The sequence below is a fragment of the Nansenia antarctica genome (genome assembly GCF_963989245.1).
Source record: "Nansenia antarctica genome assembly, chromosome: 18".
Classification (NCBI taxonomy): Eukaryota; Metazoa; Chordata; class Actinopteri; order Argentiniformes; family Microstomatidae; genus Nansenia; species Nansenia antarctica.
In genome coordinates, this window is record NC_137691.1 from 14,581,340 (window position 1) to 14,600,780 (window position 19,441).

Below are 19,441 nucleotides of genomic sequence, written 5' to 3' on the forward strand. Positions count from 1 at the left end.
ACCAATGATTAACTAACTTACAGTACTTAGACCTTAGTGTTCCTCTGAGACAATCAAACATCAATAACACTTTAACACTCTAACCCCTGACCCTAACCCTACTTTTTTTTTTTTTTTTTTCCTGTCTGTCTTACATGTAACGATGAATTGAAAATCAAGGACCCCAATTGAAATAAGCCAGTGGCTTTCTTGGGTTTTTATCCTGTTAGTTGACCTTGTATGTAATATGTACTTTCATGTACCTACTTCTGCAAATCTTCTAATAAAGTTTTCAATCAATCAATCAATCACTAATCAGTCAGCAATGTGTCCAGACATATAAAAGATTAATAAAACCTTTGATTATGATGTTCAACTGTCTGACTTTATCACAAAACAAACTAGATGATCGAGGCTAGTTCCCATATGTTGTTGCTTAGAGGATGTTACCTGGAAACTGTAACATAACACACCTAAAAACATGCTAACCATGCTAACCAGCTATCACCATGCTAACCATGCTAACCAGCTATCACCATGACGCCAGCAACCTAGCCGACACGTTAGCATCCTTAGGCGTTCAGAACGTTTGATATAGGCTGCGTTCGTAAATTCACTCTGAGACCGCCGGAGCGCACAATGGGTTCAACGTCATAAAGGGACCAAGTAATCTGATTGGACGAGAGGCATTCCAAGAGTGCTGATCAGACTTCCAGAGCGAATTTACGAACGCAGCCACTAGCCAGATAGCCACCGTCCGTCGCTAAACCTGTCAGACAAATGGGACAATGTAATGTTCTTATAACGCTGCCAGCGAGCTGCATGAACTCTACTGAACGATGTTACGAAAACATGAATGAATGAATGAACCTCCGTTCGCCCCTCATGCACATTTTGTTTTTCCATGTCAGTGCAATTTATTTTTAATTCTTATGCAAAACGTTCGATGCCAGTAAGCAGTATATACTCACTGAGTATGCTAGTATGCAGTATATACTCATTGAGTATGCAGTATGCAGTATATACTCACTGCAGTATATATATAGTATACCATTCCGAACACAGCCATTATGTTTCGCTCGTTCACAGGAAGGACAGCGGGAGCTACGTGAAGCGCCGGTCGGACTTCTACGGGACCGCGTACAGACACGACCTCAGACAGGACCTCACCTTCTCCCGGCAGAGTCGCGTCATGTAACCCTAACCCCTGACCCTGACCCCTGACCCTAAGAACACCAACGTCGCTCAGTTCAGCTGCTCAGACTTAACATGTGAATGAATGCATGAATGAATGAATACAACAACGAAATTTTGGGGGGGGGTATGTACCGCAACTGTGCGCTGCTGTTCCCACAATAAAGACATTTGATACCATTGAGTTTTCAATCAGCTTCCTTCATCAAACACGTTGTAAAAAAAAAAAAACACAGAAAGTTCAATGGCTTTGTCTGAAGATGACGAGGCGGATTTACATTTGGATAACGGTTGTATTTTCCCTCGTAAGAAAATCAAAACAGAAAGCATCAATTAATCCTCATTTCTTTATTTCCTTTCATTACAAAAACATTCGCTTTTCTTTTTTTCTGGGGAAGCTTTGTTATTGTAGAACGGGCTCAACGCCCATCCTCTACACGTCATTCAGAGAGCAGACAAGCTTCTTACACGTCATCCACTGACATGGTTACTGGTGAAGAACATGGCAGTGAGCCACTGGGAGGGAAGCCAATGATTTTCCAACAGAGTAGCGAGGCGTCAAACCTACGGCTCACATCTGACACAGCAAACAACAGTAAGATGCTCATCTCATTGGGGGGAAACAGGAATGTACAAAAAAAAAATATCCATCCAAATTTCATCAGGAAACAAAACAAAAACAACAAAAAAAGACAGTAGGCCTAAAGTCAAGGAGAATGAAGTGCAAGGATGGTTAGCTTTCCAGCCTCAGTAGAACAGCAGTGCCTGAGTGTCTGTCCACTCGCACTCTATAAGACACAGAATATTACATTTACTTTCAAGTGGAACGAACAAAAACGTCAAACTGCTTTTTAAATTGTCAATTGGAGTCATGGAATATCATGCCGTTTTTGACAGTCTGATTTTTCTTTTGTGTGTATGTGTCCTTTCTAAATGATTCCTTGAAAAAACAAAAAACAAAAAGTGAAGTATCTTCAGTATTCTCAAATGTTCCGTCATCATTTACTCTCCAGTCTGAAAGAGAAAACACCACATCCATTAATAAGCTGCACCGTTTTCAACAAACGTGACACAGCCTGATCATTTTGGTCCGCATGTCGGCAACCGATCAAAAACGTTCTGACTTTTCGTTTGAAACACGGAACTACGTTTCAACGTTGTTGAGAATCACAACACAAACTCGCTAGTCGAGCCAAAATACTGCAACAACGCAATGGATTGGGTGAGTAATCCCCACTGCTGCCTAGTTAACTACAACACTACTTTACATTGTTACCTAGTTAACTAGAATACTACTTTACATTGTTATCTAGTTAACTAGAACACTACTTTACATTGTTACCTAGTTAACTACAACACTACTTTACATTGTTACCTAGTTAACTACAACACTACTTTACATTGTTACCTAGTTAACTACAACACTACTTTACATTGTTACCTAGTTAACTACAACACTACTTTACATTGTTAGCAGGCTCACAAAACAAGCTGTGTTAGTTGACTAGCGATGTGTCGTTGATTTTCAACAACGTGGAAATGTATTCACGTTTTTCTAAACAAAAGTCAGATCCTTACATTAGATCCCGACATGAGGACCAAAGCATCAGAACGTGTCACACATCACCTCATAGACCATAAGCCTGTTAGGTACATCACACAGCCAGTCGGCCACACGCCTTGGACACATGTGAACACCCGAGTTGAACAGTGAGGATGTTGTTCATGCAGTTCTTAGGAACACACAGATGCAGCAGCCGACACACACCTCCTCCGCAACGCAACACAACGCAACGCAACGCAACACAACACAACAGCACAACAATGACGATGATCATGACATCTGTCGACACGGAGGAGAATGCAGACCAGGTGCCGTGGCATGGTGGAGCCTAACCAACATCCAGGTCTGTCTGAGGGAGTTAGAACTATTATGGGGTGGCAGGGCAGGGCATTATGGGTAACACGACATGGGCAGGGGAGAAAGGTGAGGTGGTGGTGGGATGAGGGAGAGGCGAGCCAGCCAGGAGTCTTCAAAAAACAGGTGAACGTAGGGGCACACACACACACAGGCAAGCACACACGCAAACACACACACACACACACACACACACTCGCACACACACAGGCACACACACAGGCAAGCACTCACACACACACACACACACACACACACAGGCACAGGCACACACACACACTCTCTCTCTCTCTCTCTCTCTCTCTGCAGGCCAGTAGGGATGCAGTGGCCCATAGGAGACCCTTACTTCAGCCTGGAAGACAGGAAGGCTGCGTGTTAACATGACCTCTACCGCAGGCTCCTATACTTGGCCAACCTACTACTCTGCTCTGCTGCAATCCTACAGAGGGGGGGAGGGAGAGAGGGAGGGAGAGAGAGAGACAGAGAGAGAGAGAGACAGCCGGGCGGAGAGAGAGAGAGAGAGAGAAACAGACAGCCGGGCGGAGAGAGAGAGAGAGAGACAGAGAGAGAGAGAGAGAGAGAGAGACAGAGAGACAGAGAGAGAGAGAGAGAGAAGGGTTAAGGAGACACTGAAGGAGTAGAGCAGCTAGAGAAGAAGAAAAGCAATACAGGCAAGCAGAAACCCCGATAACATATAACTAGTTATAACACATGTAATAACTGGAAAGAGATCAGCTGCTGCTGTGATACCACAGCACGATGACCAGGAGGTCCGTTAGCCCCTGTGGTGAAAGAACAGAACATGAGGAGACAGAGGAGGGAGAGGAGGAGGAGAGGAAGAGGAGAGGAGGAGGAGGAGAGGAAGGAGAGGAAGGAGAGGGAGGAATGGGAGGAGAGGGAGGAGAGGGAGGAGAGGAGGAGGAGAGGAAGGAGAGGGAGGAGAGGGAGGAGAGGAGGAGGAGAGGAAGGAGAGGAGGAGGAGAGGAAGGAGAGGGAGGAGAGGAGGAGGAGAGGAAGGAGAGGAAGGAGAGGAGGAGGAGAGGAAGGAGGAGGGTAGATGCAGAGTAAAGCAGAGCGTTTCCCAGCTGGACATCTTCAGCCAGAGACAGTTGGAGACCCTAACCCTGGTCTCTGTGATGACCCTAACCCTGGTCTCTGTGGCCTGTCGAGAGCACTACATGTTAATGGACAGAGGGACTCGCCCACGTGGTTCACCCCCCCCCCCCCTCACACACACACACACACACACACGGTCGTCACTGGCAAGCCCCCCCTCGCGGTCCCAGCAGGCAAGAGGCTCCACTCCTCTGCAGCCTCGACCTCTTGGGACAAACTAAAGGGCTGATGTGGAGGAGGAGGAGAGGGGTGGGGGGGCACTTACACAGACTCTGAGGGGGCCGTGACGCACGCCAGTCAGCCACAGCCAAGAGGCCCCCGCCCCCGCCCCCCACAGAGCCACAGAGTCATTCTCATCTGAAAGGGCCGAAACTTTGGGGGGGTCGAGGGTGGGGGGGGTGGAGAGCCTCTAGAGAAGATCTGTCCGTTCATGCTCTCTGGGAGCTGAACCGAGGGGGGGGGGGAGGGGGAGAGCAAGAGAGGAGGGGAGGAGGAGAAAGGAGAGGAGAGGAGATGAGAGAGGAGGAGATGAGAGGAGAGGATGGGAGAGGAGAGAGGAGAGGATGGGAGAGGAGAGAGGAGAGGAGGGGAGGGGGAGAGAGGAGGGGAGAGGAGAGAGGAGGGGAGAGAGGAGGGGGAGAGAGGAGAGGGGGGGAGAGAGGAGAGGGGGGGAGAGAGGAGGGGGAGAGAGGAGAGGAGGAGAGAGGAGAGGAGGAGAGAGGAGAGGAGGGGGGAGAGGAGGGGGAGAGAGGAGAGGAGGGGGGAGAGGAGGGGGAGAGAGGAGAGGGGGGGAGAGGAGAGGAGGGGGGAGAGGAGGGGGAGAGAGGAGAGGGGGGGAGAGAGGAGGGGGAGAGAGGAGAGGGGGTGAGAGAGGAGAGGGAGAGAGGAGAGGAGGGGAGAGAGGGGAGGAGAGAGGAGAGGGGAGAGAGGAGAGGGAGAGAGGAGAGGAGGGGGGAGAGAGAGGAGAGGGGAGAGAGGGGAGGAGAGGGGAGAGAGGAGAGGAAGGGGGAGAGGAGGGGGAGAGAGGAGAGAGGAGAGGAGGGGGGTGAGAGAGGTACCTCTTCACTGCTTTCTGGGCCAGCATGCGGTTGCCAGCCAGGAAGGTGAGGCTGCCGATGACGGCCAGGTACTTCAGCGTCTGGAACATGTTCAGGTGGGTCCAGTACACGTACATCAGAACCAGCATGGCTGAAACACAGTACACGTACATCAGAACCAGCATGGCTGAAACACAGTACACGTACATCAGAACCAGCATGGCTGAAACACAGTACACGTACATCAGAACCAGCATGGCTGAAACACAGTACACGTACATCAGAACCAGCATGGCTGAAACACAGTACACGTACAGTACATCAGAACCAGCATGGCTGAAACACAGTACACGTACATCAGAACCAGCATGGCTGAAACACAGTACACGTACATCAGAACCAGCATGGCTGAAACACAGTACACGTACATCAGAACCAGCATGGCTGAAACACAGTACACGTACATCAGAACCAGCATGGCTGAAACACAGTACACGTACATCAGAACCAGCATGGCTGAAACACAGTACACGTACATCAGAACCAGCATGGCTGAAACACAGTACACGTACATCAGAACCAGCATGGCTGAAACACAGTACACGTACATCAGAACCAGCATGGCTGAAACACAGTACACGTACATCAGAACCAGCATGGCTGAAACACAGTACACGTACATCAGAACCAGCATGGCTGAAACACAGTACACGTACATCAGAACCAGCATGGCTGAAACACAGTACACGTACATCAGAACCAGCATGGCTGAAACACAGTACACGTACATCAGAACCAGCATGGCTGAAACACAGTGTCTCTCCCCCCCCTACCAACCTGGTGAGGGGTCAGCTCACTGAAAACATTTTAGTGTCGTTTTAGTCTACAAAAAAAAACATTTTAGTCAAGTTTTCTGTCGATGCTCAGAACTAAGAAGGATATAAATGACTCAATGTGACTAAAACAAACTTCCGTCTTCGTCTAAAGACTAAAATACCAACTGTAACACCGCTGCAGTCACATGCCCTGCAGTCACATGACTCACTCTCCTGCAGTCACATGACTCACCTGCATGGCCCACGTGGAACAGGACGGAGCTGGGGGTGGCGGTGAAGTTGGAGATGTTCGCCCCCAGTTTGATCCACTGAGAGGAGAGGAGGGGGGGGGGGGGAGGGAGGGGAGAGAGAAGAGGGGAGGGGGGGTGAGAGGAGGGGAGGGGGGGGAGGAGGGGAGGGAGGAGGGGGGGGGGAGAGGAGGGGAGGAGGGGAGAGATGAGGGGAGGGGAGAGGAGAACAAGACGGCGTTATTTGTAAATCATGACAACACAAACAGAAGAGCTGAAGGAGGGTTAGAGTTAGTGCGTCCCTGTAACACAAAGCCCTGGTCTGAGCCTCACACACCACAGCAGCGTCACCACTGAACACTGCAAACGCCACAGAAACAATTCAATTACATAACCGCTGTTTCATGTTTAAAATGTAATTTAACTGGTCAAAAGAAGCTTTGTTCATCAGATGCAGAGTTCAGTCACTCAGTACCAAGGTTGTATCTGTGAAGAGCGTGAGCAAACAGAACATCCAACACCAAGAGTTTCACATTTCAACCTTTTCTAAAACGACAGTTGATGGTGAAACAGTGATTCTATATATATACATTTCTTTCTTCTTCTATCACGTTGACTGCCAGTGGCCCCTGGCCTGAGCTAGATTACTCTTCCTGCTACGACTGGTGAACTGTTGATTCACTTGCTTAGTTGAATGTATCGATTGTAAATTGCTTTGGAATAAGACGTCTGCTAAATGCCTACAATGTAAATGCAGCAGGAAGAGAGGATGAGGGTTAGGGGGTAGGGGTTAGGTAGGGGATAGGGGATAGAGGATAGGGGATAGAGGATAGAGGATAGAGGATAGAGGATAGAGGATAGAGGATAGGGGATAGAGGATAGAGGATAGGGGATAGAGGATAGGGGATAGGGGATAGAGGATAGAGGATAGAGGATAGGGGATAGAGGATAGAGGATAGAGGATAGGGGATAGAGGATAGAGGATAGAGGATAGGGGATAGAGGATAGAGGATAGAGGATAGAGGATAGAGGATAGAGGATAGAGGATAGAGGATAGAGGATAGAGGATAGGGGATAGGGGATAGGGGATAGAGGATAGAGGATAGGGGATAGGGGATAGAGGATAGAGGATAGAGGATAGAGGATAGAGGATAGAGGATAGAGGATAGGGGATAGGGGATAGAGGATAGAGGATAGAGGATAGAGGATAGAGGATAGAGGATAGAGGATAGAGGATAGGGGATAGAGGATAGAGGATAGAGGATAGGGGATAGGGGATAGGGGATAGAGGATAGAGGATAGAGGATAGAGGATAGAGGATAGAGGATAGAGGATAGGGGATAGGGGATAGAGGATAGAGGATAGAGGATAGAGGATAGGGGATAGGGGATAGGGGATAGGGGATAGAGGATAGGGGATAGAGGATAGAGGATAGAGGATAGAGGATAGAGGATAGGGGATAGGGGATAGAGGATAGAGGATAGAGGATAGAGGATAGAGGATAGAGGATAGAGGATAGAGGATAGAGGATAGGGGATAGAGGATAGAGGATAGGGGATAGGGGATAGAGGATAGAGGATAGAGGATAGGGGATAGGGGATAGAGGATAGAGGATAGAGGATAGAGGATAGAGGATAGAGGATAGAGGATAGAGGATAGGGGATAGAGGATAGAGGATAGAGGATAGAGGATAGAGGATAGAGGATAGAGGATAGGGGATAGAGGATAGAGGATAGAGGATAGGGGATAGAGGATAGAGGATAGAGGATAGGGGATAGAGGATAGAGGATAGGGGATAGAGGATAGAGGATAGAGGATAGAGGATAGAGGATAGGGGATAGAGGATAGAGGATAGAGGATAGGGGATAGAGGATAGAGGATAGAGGATAGAGGATAGAGGATAGAGGATAGAGGATAGAGGATAGAGGATAGGGGATAGAGGATAGAGGATAGGGGATAGAGGATAGAGGATAGAGGATAGAGGATAGAGGATAGGGGATAGGGGATAGAGGATAGGGGATAGGGGATAGAGGATAGGGGATAGGGGATAGAGGATAGAGGATAGAGGATAGGGGATAGGGGATAGAGGATAGAGGATAGAGGATAGGGGATAGAGGATAGAGGATAGGGGATAGAGGATAGAGGATAGGGGATAGAGGATAGAGGATAGAGGATAGAGGATAGAGGATAGAGGATAGAGGATAGAGGATAGAGGATAGAGGATAGAGGATAGAGGATAGGGGATAGAGGATAGAGGATAGGGGATAGGGGATAGAGGATAGAGGATAGGGGATAGAGGATAGAGGATAGAGGATAGGGGATAGAGGATAGAGGATAGAGGATAGGGGATAGGGGATAGAGGATAGAGGATAGAGGATAGAGGATAGAGGATAGAGGATAGAGGATAGAGGATAGAGGATAGGGGATAGGGGATAGAGGATAGGGGATAGAGGATAGAGGATAGAGGATAGAGGATAGAGGATAGAGGATAGAGGATAGAGGATAGGGGATAGAGGATAGAGGATAGGGGATAGGGGATAGAGGATAGAGGATAGAGGATAGGGGATAGGGGATAGAGGATAGAGGATAGAGGATAGAGGATAGAGGATAGAGGATAGAGGATAGGGGATAGAGGATAGAGGATAGAGGATAGAGGATAGAGGATAGAGGATAGAGGATAGAGGATAGGGGATAGAGGATAGAGGATAGAGGATAGGGGATAGAGGATAGAGGATAGGGGATAGAGGATAGAGGATAGAGGATAGAGGATAGAGGATAGGGGATAGAGGATAGAGGATAGAGGATAGGGGATAGAGGATAGAGGATAGAGGATAGAGGATAGAGGATAGAGGATAGAGGATAGAGGATAGGGGATAGAGGATAGAGGATAGGGGATAGAGGATAGAGGATAGAGGATAGAGGATAGAGGATAGGGGATAGAGGATAGGGGATAGGGGATAGAGGATAGGGGATAGGGGATAGAGGATAGAGGATAGAGGATAGGGGATAGGGGATAGAGGATAGAGGATAGAGGATAGGGGATAGAGAATAGAGGATAGGGGATAGAGGATAGAGGATAGGGGATAGAGGATAGAGGATAGAGGATAGAGGATAGAGGATAGGGGATAGGGGATAGAGGATAGGGGATAGAGGATAGGGGATAGGGGATAGAGGATAGAGGATAGAGGATAGGGGATAGAGGATAGAGGATAGGGGATAGAGGATAGAGGATAGAGGATAGGGGATAGAGGATAGAGGATAGAGGATAGAGGATAGGGGATAGAGGATAGAGGATAGGGGATAGGGGATAGGGGATAGGGGATAGGGGATAGAGGATAGAGGATAGAGGATAGGGGATAGAGGATAGAGGATAGAGGATAGAGGATAGGGGATAGAGGATAGAGGATAGAGGATAGAGGATAGGGGATAGGGGATAGAGGATAGAGGATAGAGGATAGAGGATAGGGGATAGAGGATAGAGGATAGGGGATAGAGGATAGAGGATAGAGGATAGAGGATAGAGGATAGAGGATAGAGGATAGAGGATAGAGGATAGAGGATAAAGGATAGAGGATAGAGGATAGAGGATAGAGGATAGAGGATAGAGGATAGGGGATAGAGGATAGAGGATAGAGGATAGAGGATAGAGGATAGGGGATAGACTGATAGAGTCTGGAATTAGATAGGGATAGAGCAAACGGGAGATGTCCTGTTACATACACAGGATGTCAGGACACAGACACACAGACACAGACACACAGACAGAGACACACCAAACTATAGATGATCTAGTCTGACAGCTTCTTTAAACAAGACAACTAAGACTGTAGCCTTACTATGTTTATCTTCAATTAGTTCAGTCTAGTTCTAAAGTGACCCACATGTTACTGTCTGTTTACTCCAAATGAGCTGGACGGAGATCTAACGGAGTTCACTTGGTTGGTGTCAAAGTTTGCAGAGGCTCAAAGTCCAGAGAAGAAGCTGCCTCGTCCACATGTCAGATACTGTCATACTGTGTTGCATATAAGACAGTTCGCAGCATGTAGTAACAATATCACAGTTTAGTAACTGATCGTTGTATTACACAACATCCCAACATGTCTCACTTATGGTGCAAGTAACAGACAGTAGCGGACAGTAGTCTACTTACCACAACTTTGGTGCAACTGTTCCGCGTTTTAACATCCGTTAAAGCGAGGCTGTGCAGGTTTCAGGAGGAACTCTAAACATCATATCGACCACTAGAGGGCGCAGTTTGTCTAACAACCATAGTACAGACATTATACAATATGACCTCATGGATATGTCCTTCATAACATATCAACTGTCCTAGTCTCATGGATATGTCCTTCATAACATATCAACTGTCCTAGTCTCATGGATATGTCCTTCATAACATATCAACTGTCCTAGTCTCATGGAAATGTCCTTCATAACATATCAACTGTTCTAGTCTCATGGATATGTCCTTCATAACATATCAACTGTCCTAGTTTCACGGATATGTCCTTCATAACATATCAACTGTCCTAGTTTCATGGATATGTCCTTCATAACATAGCAAAAGTCTTAAGAAATACAAGTGGTGGAAAGTATTGAAAAATACTGAAATAGTTAATATACTGTACTGTAGATAGATGCTCTGCACAGAGGAGTTACTGGAGATGTTGATTCATTCATTGTGTTCTAGGCCTAGTCATTTGCTGGTGGTTACACACAGCTTCATTTACAGACAGCTGGTGTTTTATTGGTGTATTAATCATTGATAAATAACTCTAGCTCTGGTTCAGAATGGTGTGATGATAGTCATATAGTCATATTGTATTTAACCTTTATTCATTTGTTTCTATATGTAATATCTGGGATGAGACGGCATGGGATTCCTTTCTAAATCAGTACAGAGATGATATGATAGGGAACAATAAATGTTTATTTGTTATTTGTAAGTGTATAATTTACTAAACACTACCCATCTTCCGTCGTAGACTGAAGACCCATCTCTTCAGGTTACATCTTAACTGCTCCTCCTGAGACATCTTCTGACCCTCACCACTACGTCTCCTAAAGACACCCGCTTTCCCCTCTACTGTGTCCCTAAGAACTTCTACTGCCCCCCTTGTACTGTTTCTCAGTTTCTCCAGTAATATAAAAAAATAAAAAATAAAAAAGTTTTAGTAGAAGGTGATAGGGAGAAGGTTTTTCCTTCTATCAGTGGCCCCGGGCCCGAGCTAGAGTACTCTTCCTGCAACGAATAGTGGACTGATGATTCACATGCTTAGTATTCAAATGTATTGATTGTAAGTCGCTTTGGAATAAGGCGTCTGCTAAATGCCAAAAATGTAAAATGTAAATAATTTATGCAAAAGGTGGTAAATTAGATCTAACATAACAATAATCAAATATGACTAGTAAACCTGATATAAACCCCTGAGTGTAAGGCTGGTCAGGTTAGCGTTATCCCAGAGCAGAGTACCACTAGTCTGTCATCCCGTTGCTCTGAGCCAGATGATGACAGCGTGAAGACCGCTGCTAGCATACGTACATGTTCATGTTAACTGTCTTTATCGGAAGCCAACACTTGTATTGTCCAGAACTACAGACCTGTATCCCTTCTTTCATTCTCATCTAAAAACCTTGAACATGCTGTTCTTAACCAACTCTATTATCTCTTTCACAACTCTCTCCTTGACCCACATCCATCTGTCTTCAACTCTGTTCTCTCCACTGAAACTGCTGTTGTTGCTGTTCTGGAGGCCAGCCACACTGCCAGAGCTTCCTCCCTTTCCTCTGTTCTCATTCTTCTGGACTTATCTGCTGTGTTTAACACAATAAACCAACAGATCCGTCTCTCCACCTTGAGCCTCTCTGGCTGTGCACTCTCCTGGTTTGTGTCCTACCTGGCCGATCGCTCTTACCAGGTAACGTGACGAGGGTCGCTGTCCGCGTCACGCACCTCACCACTGGTGTCCCCCAGGGCTCTGTCCTAGGGCCCTTATTGTTGTCTCCGCAAACCAAATCGATTGGCTCTGTAATTTCCACACATGGTTTCTCTCACGACTGCTATGCTGAGAACAAACTTTTCAGGTTCTGAACCAACTTATTTTCGGTCTGAACGCGCCGGCCGGTTCAAAACGAGGTTCGGGAACCCGGAATCGGCACGGAGCCTTGCTGGTGTGAACGGCCTATGAGTTCCCCTCTCTGACACACAGGTGGCGACACATCAGACATCTCTGCCTGAATGGCAGCACCTGTAGATTGTTCCTCTACCACATACACTGAACACAAATACAAACTCATGACTAAATCTCATGCACATCTGGCCAGGCTCCCCGCCACTGTTAGCATGGCTGTAGCATTTCCTCATTACCGTATGAGGCTGTTTGTAATGATACTTGCCCTTTTCCTACTGATGACAGGCCTCCCTGGTCCTGTCTGGCCTGTGTGACGCAGGTACACCTTCATTCTCCTTCCTGTGTAACAGCTTGTGCGTATAAACACACCTGAACTCTGATAGCTTGTTAGGGTTAAATGAGACGACCGTTCCCTGCAGTACTGCCTGTTGTATGATGAATGGTTAGTAGCACCAGGTATCCAGACCAGAATGCAGTGTGGTTATTTATTGGTTATGTTCAGTAAACACCACTGGTCCTGTGGAGCTGTTATAGTTCTCACCAGCAGATGGCGCTCTTAGCTAGGTTCTCCACTGAGTTTCTAAGGGGCCAGATTTGTTTGGTGTTCTTGGATCAGTAACAGTGAACTGGGTCCAGAGAGAGAGAGAGAGAGGTCGGTCAGATTATCTGCAAGAGCTTTAACCCAAACTGGTTGTCGATTGGACAGAGACATGGTTCTAACCTCTGACATGTTTATATTGTCAGTCTGTGAGTTGGCCCACAACCAGGCGTGTGTGTGTGTGTGGGGGGGGGGGGGATAACCCTAATGTTTATTAATCTGTATTTGTGTCTGGCTTGAATACATGTATACACGTATATGTTACCTTGGTTGTTTTTTTGTTTTTTTGATACGCCGACTTTTCACATATGACCTTCCAGTATGAATAACAGATTACCTATTGGTCTTGTTTTTTTCTTGGCCACTGAATTCAGACTTTATCCACATTTAATCTAACTCCCAAACAAAAACACAGGCATTGAAAAGCACCTACACAACCACCCAGTCCCAGTGTACAGTATGAGCATGTCTGTCTACCCTGGCTACACACGTGGGGCTGGAGAACGCAGATATGTGGCCACTGCTGCTGATGTGGACATTCCTGGAGGATAGAGTAACAGAGTCAGCCAGTAACAGAGTCAGCCAGTAACAGAGTCAGCCAGCAACAGAGTCAGCCAGTAACAGAGTCAGCCAGTAACAGAGTCAGCCAGTAACAGAGTCAGCCAGTAACAGAGTCAGCCAGTAACAGAGTCAGCCAGTAACAGAGTCAGCCAGTAACAGAGTCAGCCAGTAACAGAGTCAGCCAGTAACAGAGTCAGCCAGTAACAGAGTCAGCCAGTAACAGAGTCAGCCAGTAACAGAGTCAGCCAGTAACAGAGTCAGCCAGTAACAGAGTCCGCCAGTAACAGAGTCCGCCAGTAACAGAGTCAGCCAGTAACAGAGTCAGCCAGTAACAGAGTCAGCCAGTAACAGAGTCAGCCAGTAACAGAGTCAGCCAGTAACAGAGTCAGCCAGTAACAGAGTCAGCCAGTAACAGAGTCAGCCAGTAACAGAGTCAGCCAGTAACAGAGTCAGCCAGCAACAGAGTCAGCCAGCAACAGAGTCAGCCAGCAACAGAGTCAGCCAGCAACAGAGTCAGCCAGCAACAGAGTCAGCCAGCAACAGAGTCAGCCAGCAACAGAGTCAGCCAGTAACAGAGTCAGCCAGTAACAGAGTCAGCCAGTAACAGAGTCAGCCAGTAACAGAGTCAGCCAGTAACAGAGTCAGCCAGTAACAGAGTCAGCCAGTAACAGAGTCAGCCAGTAACAGAGTCAGCCAGTAACAGAGTCAGCCAGTAACAGAGTCGGCCAGTAACAGAGTCGGCCAGTAACAGAGTCGGCCAGTAACAGAGTCGGCCAGTAACAGAGTCGGCCAGTAACAGAGTCGGCCAGTAACAGAGTCGGCCAGTAACAGAGTCGGCCAGTAAAAGAGTCGGCCAGTAACAGAGTCGGCCAGTAACAGAGTCGGCCAGTAACAGAGTCGGCCAGTAACAGAGTCGGCCAGTAACAGAGTCGGCCAGTAACAGAGTCGGCCAGTAACAGAGTCGGCCAGTAACAGAGTCGGCCAGTAACAGAGTCGGCCAGTAACAGAGTCGGCCAGTAACAGAGTCGGCCAGTAACAGAGTCGGCCAGTAACAGAGTCGGCCAGTAACAGGGTCGGCCAGTAACAGGGTCGGCCAGTAACAGGGTCGGCCAGTAACAGGGTCGGCCAGTAACAGGGTCGGCCAGTAACAGGGTCGGCCAGTAACAGGGTCGGCCAGTAACAGGGTCGGCCAGTAACAGGGTCGGCCAGTAACAGGGTCGGCCAGTAACAGGGTCGGCCAGTAACAGAGTCGGCCAGTAACAGAGTCGGCCAGTAACAGAGTCGGCCAGTAACAGAGTCGGCCAGTAACAGAGTCGGCCAGTAACAGAGTCAGCCAGTAACAGAGTCAGCCAGTAACAGAGTCAGCCAGTAACAGGGTCAGCCAGTAACAGGGTCAGCCAGTAACAGGGTCAGCCAGTAACAGAGTCAGCCAGTAACAGAGTCAGCCAGTAACAGAGTCAGCCAGTAACAGAGTCAGCCAGTAACAGAGTCAGCCAGTAACAGAGTCAGCCAGTAACAGAGTCAGCCAGTAACAGAGTCAGCCAGTAACAGAGTCAGCCAGTAACAGGGTCAGCCAGTAACAGGGTCAGCCAGTAACAGAGTCAGCCAGTAACAGAGTCAGCCAGTAACAGGGTCAGCCAGTAACAGGGTCAGCCAGTAACAGGGTCAGCCAGTAACAGGGTCAGCCAGTAACAGAGTCAGCCAGTAACAGGGTCAGCCAGTAACAGGGTCAGCCAGTAACAGGGTCAGCCAGTAACAGGGTCAGCCAGTAACAGGGTCAGCCAGTAACAGGGTCAGCCAGTAACAGAGTCAGCCAGTAACAGAGTCAGCCAGTAACAGAGTCAGCCAGTAACAGAGTCAGCCAGTAACAGAGTCAGCCAGTAACAGAGTCAGCCAGTAACAGAGTCAGCCAGTAACAGAGTCAGCCAGTAACAGAGTCAGCCAGTAACAGAGTCAGCCAGTAACAGAGTCAGCCAGTAACAGGGTCAGCCAGTAACAGGGTCAGCCAGTAACAGAGTCAGCCAGTAACAGAGTCAGCCAGTAACAGAGTCAGCCAGTAACAGAGTCAGCCAGTAACAGAGTCAGCCAGTAACAGAGTCAGCCAGTAACAGAGTCAGCCAGTAACAGAGTCAGCCAGTAACAGAGTCAGCCAGTAACAGAGTCAGCCAGTAACAGAGTCAGCCAGTAACAGAGTCAGCCAGTAACAGGGTCAGCCAGTAACAGGGTCAGCCAGTAACAGAGTCAGCCAGTAACAGAGTCAGCCAGTAACAGGGTCAGCCAGTAACAGGGTCAGCCAGTAACAGGGTCAGCCAGTAACAGGGTCAGCCAGTAACAGGGTCAGCCAGTAACAGGGTCAGCCAGTAACAGAGTCAGCCAGTAACAGAGTCAGCCAGTAACAGAGTCAGCCAGTAACAGAGTCAGCCAGTAACAGAGTCAGCCAGTAACAGAGTCAGCCAGTAACAGAGTCAGCCAGTAACAGAGTCAGCCAGTAACAGAGTCAGCCAGTAACAGAGTCAGCCAGTAACAGAGTCAGCCAGTAACAGAGTCAGCCAGTAACAGAGTCAGCCAGTAACAGAGTCAGCCAGTAACAGAGTCAGCCAGTAACAGAGTCAGCCAGTAACAGAGTCAGCCAGTAACAGAGTCAGCCAGTAACAGAGTCAGCCAGTAACAGAGTCAGCCAGTAACAGAGTCAGCCAGTAACAGGGTCAGCCAGTAACAGGGTCAGCCAGTAACAGGGTCAGCCAGTAACAGGGTCAGCCAGTAACAGGGTCAGCCAGTAACAGGGTCAGCCAGTAACAGAGTCAGCCAGTAACAGAGTCAGCCAGTAACAGAGTCAGCCAGTAACAGAGTCAGCCAGTAACAGAGTCAGCCAGTAACAGAGTCAGCCAGTAACAGAGTCAGCCAGTAACAGAGTCAGCCAGTAACAGAGTCAGCCAGTAACAGAGTCAGCCAGTAACAGAGTCAGCCAGTAACAGAGTCAGCCAGTAACAGAGTCAGCCAGTAACAGAGTCAGCCAGTAACAGAGTCAGCCAGTAACAGAGTCAGCCAGTAACAGGGTCAGCCAGTAACAGGGTCAGCCAGTAACAGGGTCAGCCAGTAACAGGGTCAGCCAGTAACAGAGTCAGCCAGTAACAGAGTCAGCCAGTAACAGAGTCAGCCAGTAACAGAGTCAGCCAGTAACAGAGTCAGCCAGTAACAGAGTCAGCCAGTAACAGAGTCAGCCAGTAACAGAGTCAGCCAGTAACAGAGTCAGCCAGTAACAGAGCATGGAGATAGCTGGTGTGTCTGATGTTGAGTTGGTTGTCATGGTCAAACAGATGGGAACAGCCCTGACCCCCCCTGGTCTCAGAGTGATTGTACAGGCTTGAACATGAGCAGATCTACGGCATGTGTCGATGTCGTCCAAAGAGCCAGACAAGCTTTTTCTCAGGACTTTCCCCACAGCTGAACAACTCAACAGGCTATCCCGTGGCTCCCTGCATACTGTACACCTTTAAACACTGGGTCCAAACCAGCAGGATTCAGAGTGAGCTCAACGCAGTAAAGCAGAACCATGTGAGATGTGTTAGCAGAGAGGAGTCAGACGCGGTGATGTCATCCTCCATACCGTGACCCAGACACAGGCTCTGGGAATCTGGAAACAGTAAAGAGAGACATCGTTCCCCCTGATCACTTCCATACATCTGACTCCTACAAAACCCACGTGCACCCAAACACCAGACTCACATTCCTCTACAGGGAGGGTCTTCCCTCTCTCCTGTTCTTCACACCCAGGGCTCCCACGCCTTCTGAAACATTCAAGCACCTTTCAAGGACTTTCAAGACTCAATACCCTCAAATTCAAGGACCCAACACGGCATAGTTTGAGACAGAACTAGATGAGAATTTATATAATAGGAACTATCCGCTCACAGACAACAATTAAAAAGAGAGGCTTGAATGTGTGAACACTAGATGGTCTCTTGCCTTCTCTACCACAGCACAGCAAAACAATATATTGTGAAATATGTGTAAAGTTAAGCAACACAGAGACTTATTTACTAGTTGACGAGCTAAGTAAAACATTTTTGAAAATATATTTTTTTCTTAGAGAGAGAGAGAGGTGGGGGGGGGGGGGGAATTCAAGCACTTTCAATGACCCATGTCTATTTTCAAAAACGTTTAAGACCTTGATTTTCTTTATCTCAAATTCACAAACTTTCAAGGATTTCAAGGACGCATGGGAACCCTGCACACCGTCGATTTGAATTAAACCATGATATGCGTTTTATTAGTTTTTAGGACTGAACACCACATAGTATATATATACGTATATATATTGCTCATAGATGTTTATGTTTGCTACAGTATTACATGGTTTTGTCTGACCAACTGCATGTTGTCAGAACAGCAAAAAACATGTTCTTGTGTGTTCTTACGTGTTATTTGCTAAACAACTAATGACAATATTGATGCTACTTTTCGATGGCTACCTTTCTGGTGCCGTACGGAACCCTGGAACCCTCTGTTTACAACAACAGAAGCTTCTGGGTCTGTGTTGCTGTAGACCGATAGACAACAGAAGCTTCTGGGTCTGTGTTGCTGTAGACCGACAGACAATCACCTGACAAACCCTCTCTCTCTGCTTATGGAGCCCCACCATGCGCTGCACACCCACTGACCTTTGACCCCTAGAGACGCCACGTTTGTCGTGGCGTTAGCCGAGTGAGTGCACAACGACAAACTGGCTTGTTGCTGCACCACTGCTGAGGCACACACACCATCTGTCCCTGCGGGTCCTTTTGACCCTCCGGGAGGTCTGAAGTCACCGGTCTCTGGCCAATTACCTCGGGGAAGAGTCAGGCAGGAAGGTGACGGATCACTGTGGGTCCGCAGGTGCGCAGGGTATCAGGTGGAAGTGAGATTCTGATTGAAAACCGTCACAGAGTCACAGAGAACGACAGAGACGGAGGGAGGGAGAGAGAGAAATTAAGTATTTTGGATTGACGTCAAACTGAACTGTGTCTGAGAGAAAGAGACACGATTCAGGAAAAAAAAAAAACTTCAATTGAACTAGAATGGAAAATATAGAAGAATGGGTTGTATTGAAAAACAAAATATGAGAGCTTGTTGGCTCTTTAGAAAACTCTCGACCCTATAGAGACCCTATAGAAACCCGTATGGAAACTGAAACAGTCAATAGATTGCCCTCCGCAACCCCCACGACACAGCCCAGTGCTCTCTGGGTAATCTGTCTGTGAGATAATGGATGTCTGGCTCTTGGCAGGGCATCAGGTCCACGCTGGCATTCACTGGCAGACACCATCTGTATCTGGATCCAATTGTGAAGAGTCTGAGAATAGAGGAGAGTGGTCCACAGTAAGCCAGCTGCTTTCGTCTCAGTATCGGAGTGATCGAGAACATCTTATGCAACGAAGGCCCCAACATGTACAACTTGATATATTTAAGAGGTAACCCAGCCATGATGTAGTAGCACAGTAGGCTACAGAGACACTGAGACAAGCCAAACCCCCTGATGTCTAACAGGACTGCAGCCACAGAGCTCCGTCATCTTCTACTTAACATGTCATCTGCTGCTCCTCATCTCTTGTCGTCAACGCCAGGACCACGACAGACTGCAGTGCTGCACCTCGTCATGCATGTTCCTGACCAGCTTCACTGCGGCCTCCTCCCTCCTGGTCTGGAGTGATGGTAAGGGGTTGTGAGGACCACGACAGACTGCAGCACGACTTCTAAACATTTCTAAATGTATAAATGCATTTTTTGCATTTAACTTAAAAGCAACAGGCCAGAAACTATTATGTTGTGTACTCTACCAAAACTGATCAAAACACTTTATTGTAT

The 19,441-nt window shown here is 47.7% G+C and overlaps 1 long non-coding RNA gene across 1 annotated transcript; it reads right to left on the reverse strand.

Moving 5' to 3' along the window:
• Positions 1 to 1,517: 1,517 nt before the first annotated feature.
• Positions 1,518 to 10,529, reverse strand: LOC308173616. Its single transcript, XR_013937902.1, has 4 exons — positions 10,458 to 10,529; positions 6,313 to 6,388; positions 5,266 to 5,395; positions 1,518 to 2,187 (listed from the first exon to the last, which is right to left on the reverse strand). It is a non-coding gene; the product is annotated as an uncharacterized lncRNA (long non-coding RNA).
• Positions 10,530 to 19,441: the final 8,912 nt, after the last annotated feature.